Raw genomic sequence first — 8,131 nt, 5'->3', positions numbered from 1 at the left:
GGTTCTGAAGGAGAGTAAAGAGGACCATGTGGTTTTGGAGTGCTTCTTCTTGCCACGCGGCTTAGGCAGCAGGAGAGACTTTGCAGCCATAGAGAAAGGGGAGAAAGGACTCTTGCTGCTGGGCCATGAGAAGGTGCCACATGGCTTTGGATTAACTGGAGATCGCAGCAGCCACACAGCTGATGGTGCTGGGAGCCTGAATCACGGACTTCTACTTCTTTTCCTGAGACACGGTACCCCGGACTGGGCACAGGGAGAGGGAAGGACTGTGCATCTGTGGGTATTCTAGAGGACTTTAGTATCTTACTGAAGACATTAGGTCATTATTCTAAGTTTGTGTAACTTTTGAATAAACAATTCCTTTCCTTTTCACCAGTCTCTGGCATTGAGAGACGTCTTTCCTCTGGCGGCGGGCATTGCGAACCTAGCAGGTGGGCGTGGGGGAAGGAACCTCCAGAGACAGAAAGGCGGAATCCTTTCTGTAATAATTTATCGTGAACCACCCCCACCCTCCTGCTCTGTAACAGCAGGAAAGTAGTAAGTCTACTGAATCTAGTAATAATTAAAACTGAACTTACTATAGGTCACAAAAATTGTTTAACCTCATTATTCATTTGTGCACACTGAAAAAGGAGGCAGCCTGTGAGATGCTAGTAAGCTGGCATCTTTCAAAACAACCATGTTATGTTAAAAGAACACTTAATTATGTTTTCATTTTGTCACTTTTTTGATGTTATAAAAGTTAACTTGATTTAGTTTTTTCTTCAAAAAGCTTACATGTGAAAGAACAGAAAAATTATACGGACGTTCCTATTTGAAAGAAATAAATACAAATGGGGACAACTGTAACTGAACAACAATAAAATAAAATGAAAGAAAGAATATTATGCTAAGTGAAATTTTTTTATAAAAAAGCAGTTCTTTAAAAACTGTGGATTAGCTATGTACCAAAATGAGGTTTATACCTCACCAGATTTGCTTGGCCCCATCGGCCTCCAAGGCCTTGGCCACTTGCAAATGCAGAGACCCACTGTGAGGTCAATGGACATGGCCCTTCCCCCTCCCATGGCTGAGGGCTGGTCAGACAGCCACCGGCCAGAGGGACTCTGTATTGTTTTGGGAATGGATCATAACTCCCTCCTTATCTCCCTTTGGGAGCTGCTTCTTGTCCTGTGACTGCTTTTTGACTTTTTCTTTCTGCACGTACACGCTGAGGTTATGTGGTTTAGAGTCACATGTAGGACATGGGCCTCCTTTGTCGCGGACCCCTTATAACAGGCCTCAGACTGGAGGAGGTGCGCCGTCTCTCTCACCATCCCGCTACCAGCGCTGCACCGACTTGCAATGTGAGTAATAAGCGGCATGTCCACATTGGCTAGTCCACTGGGTGGTATTTTTTCAGCATATCATGAACCCTTCAGCAGCTCCCTGGTTTGGGGGTTCTGTGCTACACCCACCATGGCTATAGCTCCTAAGAACACTGTCCTGGCCATGGTGGGGCACGGAGGCAACCTTTGCTGTGCCCGCCATGGGGTAACCATAGTGATTTTCAGCGCCTAGATTTGACCTCACCAAACTCGGTCTGTCAGTCTTTCAAATACCCCTGATGTTATTCTAATTTGACTCTCCCCACATGGCACACCCCAGAATTCCTCAACGATTCCTCCCATTTTGAGATAGAAGATCTCTCAGCATTCATCTATGTTTCTCTTCTGATGTTATGCCCACATTTTAATTCCTTGGGAGTTATTTGTTAAATGTCAGATGACTAAAAAAGAAACAAACAAAAAAAATGAAAACAAAAAGAGGAAGAGGAGGAGAGAAGAAAAAGGAGGAGGAAGAAAAAGAAGAAAAGGAGGAGAAGGAGAAATAAATCCTTCATCTTATTTTGTGACCTGGGTTTACTGACTTCTCAGCTTTCCTTAGTGTGTAATGTGGACAAAAAAAAAAAGCTCTATGATCTCACAGGTGATCTGATCGTAAATGCCTAACTGGGTGGGTCATGATAGGTATTTTGCTGTGTATAATGTGCACCTTTTTGCCCAAATTATTTAAGGAAAAATGAAGATGTACATTATATATGAGCATAATGATTACATACCACGAGTATAATAATCCTGTGTATGATGCGCACAAAAATGTGGGTGCGCATTATACACAGCAAAATATGGTAGTCACACACCAGTGGGATAATTTCTTTAGCAAAAGGTTTATCTTCTCCTTATTTAAACGCCGTTCATTGTTTCCAGCAATCTAGGGTAACACACTTTTGGAATAAAACAGGACTGCCCCCTAGAAAGCCACAATCTTGTTAACTCTCCTATAACCCAATCCCTGCCCTGCTTTCTCCCACCTTCATGTAATCTTTCTTACTTCCCTTCTTAATTTCAATTCGTAAAGGAGCTACAAAACTATTATTATCTTGCGCATTTTAGATCTTGCTCCCCAGCACATGTTAGTTTGGCTCAAATAAACCCCAAAGTCCTCTATAGGTTTGGATGTTTCTCATGTCGACAATAACAAGGAGAAGGAGGCACGAGACAGACAGAGAAAGACCAGAAGGAAGAGGAGAAAGAAGAGGATGAAGAGGATAAGAAAGAAATGAAAGAAACTCTGGAGCTAAATACATGTTTTTGTTAATACTTCAGCTTAAACTATCTTTTTGTGATTGTAAATTTTAGTCCAACATTTTAAGATTTTCTAAATTACTTGAATTACTATGTTAAGCAGTATTGTAAACTGCAATATGGCATTTTACATGTATAGTTGTCCCTCAGTGTCACAGGAAATTGTTTCCAGATCCCCCCACAGACACCAGAATCTACTGATGCTCAGTCCCTTATATAAAATGCTGTAGTATTTGCATATGACTTATATTTGCATATAAGCTACAGCAGGTTATCCCTACAAATCAGTTTATTCACCAAAATGCTCAGCAAGTGGCAAATTCAAGTTTTGCTTTTGAAAGCTTTCTGGGATTTTTTTTCAAATATTTTTGATCCATGGCTGGTTGAATCCAAGAATGCAAAACCTGTGGATATAGAGAACCTACTTTATAAGGTATTTGTTTTTCAGACTATGTTACAGCATTATATATATATACACTACTTTTTACATAAGAATATTTTTATTTTTTTCATTTTTATTTTTTTATTGTTGCTCAAGAATAGTTGTCCCCATTCCCCCCCCCACTCTATTATATACTTTAGAAAACCAGGAAGCAGATGGTCATCCATATAATCAAAGAATTTTATAACTAAAAGGGACAATAAAAATAACCTGCTTCAATTTCCTCATCTTCAATAAAGAAGCTGAGGGCCATAGAGATTCCATACTCTGTTCAAGGGCACCCATCAGTTGTTGGTGGGACTTTTACTATATAACTTTATTTATCCAGTCATTCAACAAGTATTTAATGCAGCCTACTATGGGCTGAGCATTATGATAGGCACTAAGGGAAAAAACACTGCATGAAAAAAACACAGTCCCTGCTACGTAGGATCTAACAGTCTCCTTGGGATGAAGTATTAATTAGAATCATGGAATTATAAAACTCCTGAAGAGTAAGAAAGAGTTTAATGGGAGTAAGGCTCGGTCTAGTCTAGGAGTTAAGGTACAACTGCTCTAAAGAAATAATTTTTAAACAGAGATCCAAAGGGTAAGTAGGTGTTATCTAAGAAAGGCAGAAACAAAGAGTATTCCTGGCAAAGTAAACATCACTTGCCAAGGCCTCGAGATAGGAGGAAGCAGGATGCTCTTCTGGAACTAAAAGATCAGTGAGAAATGAGTATGAAAGGGACCTGCCTGGGATCTATGAGGATCCCAGGATCTAATCAGAAGAGACCACATTGACAGTAGCCAGCTTTGAAAAGTTTCAAGAGCAGAAATTAAGCCCTGGCCTGTGTGGGTCAGTTGGTTGGAGCATCATCCCATAAACTGAAAGATCAAGGGTTCGATTACCAGTCAGGACGCATGCATAGGTTTTGGGTATGATCCCTCGTCAGGGTGGGACCAAACTCGCATCAAGTTTCTCTCCCTCTCTCTGTCCCTTCCTTTCCCTCTTTCTAAAATCAATAAGCGGATCAATACGTCAGTGGGTGCAGATTAAAAAGAAAAAGAAAAAAGAAGAGATGTTAATCAGATTTGCACTTTTGAAAGATTGCTCTGGGGGATTCTGGTCAAGTTGGCACTACTCACATTCTCCCACAGCCATATCAAAATTACAACTAAATACCGAACAACCATCATTTAGAACCACCTGAAATCTATGAAATCTAGCTGAACGGAAGTTCTACAACTAGGGATTTAAAGAAGAAGCCACTTCTAGACTGGTAGGAGACACAAACAGACTGGCCCCACTCCCACGTGTGGTGGATGAAAATTGGAAGGGATATCTTGGATGAAGAGGTCTTCCCTGAGAAATTATGGGTCCCAGCCCTCACAGCAGGACCCCAAGCTGAGGGTTCCAGTGCCAGGAAGAAAAGCCCCCATCCATAACTTCTATATGTAAAAACCAGCTTGGATTGTGGCTGAGATGGAGTCCCAGGTGTTCCTTTTTTTTTTTTTTTTTCCTTTCTTGATTGGAAAGAAACATTGTTGTTCCACTTATTTATGCATTCATTGGTTGCTTCCTATATGTGCCCTGACCAATAATTGAACCCACAGCTGGGCATATTGAGACAACACTCTAACCAACTAAGCGACCCAGCCAGGGCCCCAGGTGTTCCTCTTAAAAGGCCCAGAACAGACTTAGACTCACCTGCTGTGAGTTCCAGTGCTGGGGCACCAGGGACATATGAGGAAGAATTAGGTTGTCTGGCATTGGGGTGAGAGCTGGAGGGGCAGCTTTCTCACCGACAGAAATGCTGGCAGAGGTCATTGTTTCTTTTCTGGGGCCTCCCACCACAGAGCTGGCAGGCAGGTGCTATGTCTGAGACTCTAGCAGCCTGGCTTTCACTGTTCGCCCCACCCTGGTGCTTCCCTGAGACCCCACTCCACTCAACTTGCAGGCCAGCACGGTCCTTACCAGTGATTTTCCCATGCAAACTGCCTGTCTAGGCTCATGCTTTGGATTTTTCTGAGGTTCATCAATTGTAGCAAACATAGCACTCTGGTGCAGGCTATCGATAGTGGTGAAGGCTGTACATGTATGGGAGCAGGGGGAACGTGGAAAGTCTCTGTACCTTCTGCTCAATTTTGCTATGAACTTAAAACTACTCTTTTAAAAAGTCTACTTATAAAAAAAAGGAAAAGACTACCCCTCACAATAGATTCTGCATTCCATCATGCTTTCTTGCTAAAAATACGTAAGACTTTTACCCACTCCCAAAGTGTTTCTAGTCACTCCATTTGCTGGGTAGTTTGTGTTTCATTCACTGTCACCATCAGCCTGGAGATTCCCACCTCAAAGTCTCACTCAGCATTGTCATTTCCCAGGCTCCTCAGATTGGGGGTTGCTAACCTCACTCTCCTACGGTGACTCCTGAAAGCTTGGGTCGTGGTGGCTAATGCTCATGTTTTCTACATGAGCCCATCTTTCCCTTTTCATACTCTTTCCCTATTCCTGGTAAGATGAGTCCTACCCTCTCTGCTCCACCAGCTCTCTGCCCAGGGTGAGCTTGGTTCTTCTCTTGACGCAGAAACAATGTCTCACTCTGTTAAGAAAGAGGCCATCAGTTAATGTCTGAAACGGATATTCCTTCCAAAGCAAGGAAGAGTTGTGTCTGTAAGCTGGTGGTTCTCAAACATGAACTTGCCTCAGAATCACCCGGAGGGCTTGTTGAAACACAGGTGCTGGGCTCCCACATTCGGTTTCTGATTCTTTAGGTCTAAGATGGAGCCTGCGGCTTTGCGTTTCTAACAACCGTGTTGATTTCATATGTTGAGATCCACTGTTGTAAGGGTTAGTCTCTATGAACAAAGCAAAAAGTGACCTCATGTACAGTTTCGGATGGAATTCAGGGATTGGGAGAGGTTGAGATTATCAAGTCCCCCGGAAGTGGAAGATGCGTGATCACTCTGTTGTTGACTGACTGACTTTTCCAAGCATTGAGCCTTCGCTGTCAGAGAGACACACGCACTGATGTCTCTCAGTGCATCCATCCATTAATTGGTATTGTTTTTAGTTTTATGCTTACCTGTGTGGATTAGACAAAATGACAGTCTTTTCTCGAACCTGGAGCAAAAAAATCTTATTCTCATTCATGAGCATATACTCACATTGCTCCTCCCTCTTCAGAAGAGGACTACCCAGTTTTTCCCAGAGGAAGTGCATAAAGTTTGTTTCAGAGCCAAAGGTATCACCAACAGAGTGTCATTAGAAATGCAGGGGCATTGAAGTTATCACTCATTGGCATTAACATCCACTGCCAGTGAGGATTTCATCATTCTGGAAAATCTATCAGTGCTGGGTTGATTAGATTCTCTTGGTATTCCCTTACTAACTCAGATCTGGACACTCTATGCCACGGGCTCCAGGAAATAAAGGGGATGGATGGAAGATCAAAGCCTTTTTCCTTGTTAGATCGCTCCATGTCACAACAAAGTGTGTACTCATCACTGGAGAGTCCTGTGGGCTCTTAGGGAGCAGATCAGTTGCAGCACTGTGCCCACCCTCGGAAACCTTTGGAGGTGGAAGGCGGTCTTAAGTATGTTGAGAGTGGTAGCCATACCCCTAAGAAGGTGGCCATCTCCAGGAAAGAATACTGCATAGACCAAGAGGACAATGACAAGTGGGTACAGTTCACTTTGTTTACTAAGTTGTACACAGTTTTTTGTATGGTACTTTGAATTATTGTAAAATTTCACACAAAAAAATTGTAACACTGATGAGGAAGGTAAATATAAAAGAACAGGTTTCAAAAGGAGCCACTGTTTCTGCTGCTTTCGATTTGTTTTTAAGCAGAGGAATTCAGAATCCCTATGTGGCTCAGTCAGGCCCATGGCTGATTCCCCCAGAATGTGAAATCTTTCTCCAAGCTTCTTTGGAGCACAGGGTCTCTGGTCTGAATGCAGACTGTGCAGTTCTGATTGGACAGGGTAGTTCTCAATCCACGGACACAGACAAAACCCGGTTTCCCTGCAGTGGTTGACTCAGACTGTGTAGACAAATGAGGACTAGCATGGGAAGCCCAGCGTTCAGTCTGAGGTTCTTCCCTGTATGGAGTGCATGATGAGGCTGCTAGATTCTTTTTATAAATGTGGGCCCTTAGTTGACCACGGGGCGTCCATCTCAGCAGATAAATTCTTTCTCGGGGTTCACCTCAAATCAATCTTTCTTTTCAGGGTCTTTATCTGCCTGATGAGAACCGCTTTCTTCCCCGAAGGGAAGTTATCCTTGCCTGAAATAATCTCCCCTTTAACTTTTTAGTCCCATGCTGATGAACTCTTTACTTTCTTAGCCCCGCCCTCTCCCAGCCTATAAAAACCTTTTCTTTTGTACAACTCATCGAGCCACCTCCTAGTTGTTAGAGAGTGGGCTGGTGCCCAACTCATGAATCCCTTAGTAAAATCAATTGGATCTTCAAATTTACTCACTTGAATCGTTAACTTGAAACATGTAGTTTAATGTGTTAATTTTATCCACCTAAAACTGTTAAAAAAGGCAGGATGTAACCTTCTTGAGTTTGGCGGTATATCAGAAAAAAACTATAATGTTCAGCTGCTGAAGTCCTATAATGTAGCAGAACTCAAACTGAGGTAAAGATTCCTAAACTTAATCTAAACAAAACTAGTCAATTCATACATGTGTAATTTGTCAATCATCATCTTATTCTTATTCAAAATTCACCACCTTATTCTTGACCAGCACTGGCTGGGTGACCTACAACTTAATTCAATTCTGACACTGTCTACTTAGAGATAGCATCAGATCCCACTGGTTAAACACTTAGCCCAAACTTCTCCCCGAGATACCAGTCCAAGGTCCAGATCTTCACCCGTGCACCTGACCCCCTACAAACCATAAAGTTCTGACAACCCCTTCTCAGGTTTGATTACTTTGCTAGAGTGGCTCACAGAACTCAGAGAGGCACTCAGTCACCCATGTGTTATAAAGAATTAATATAAAGGTAAAGGATACAGAATCGGATGAAGAGGTACATGGGGTGAAGCCTGGAAGGGTCCCCATGGG

The sequence above is a fragment of the Desmodus rotundus genome, chromosome 4, assembly GCF_022682495.2.
Source record: "Desmodus rotundus isolate HL8 chromosome 4, HLdesRot8A.1, whole genome shotgun sequence".
NCBI lineage: Eukaryota > Metazoa > Chordata > Mammalia > Chiroptera > Phyllostomidae > Desmodus > Desmodus rotundus.
The sequence above is the reverse complement of the archived record's forward strand: the minus strand, read 5'-3'. Positions refer to the sequence as shown.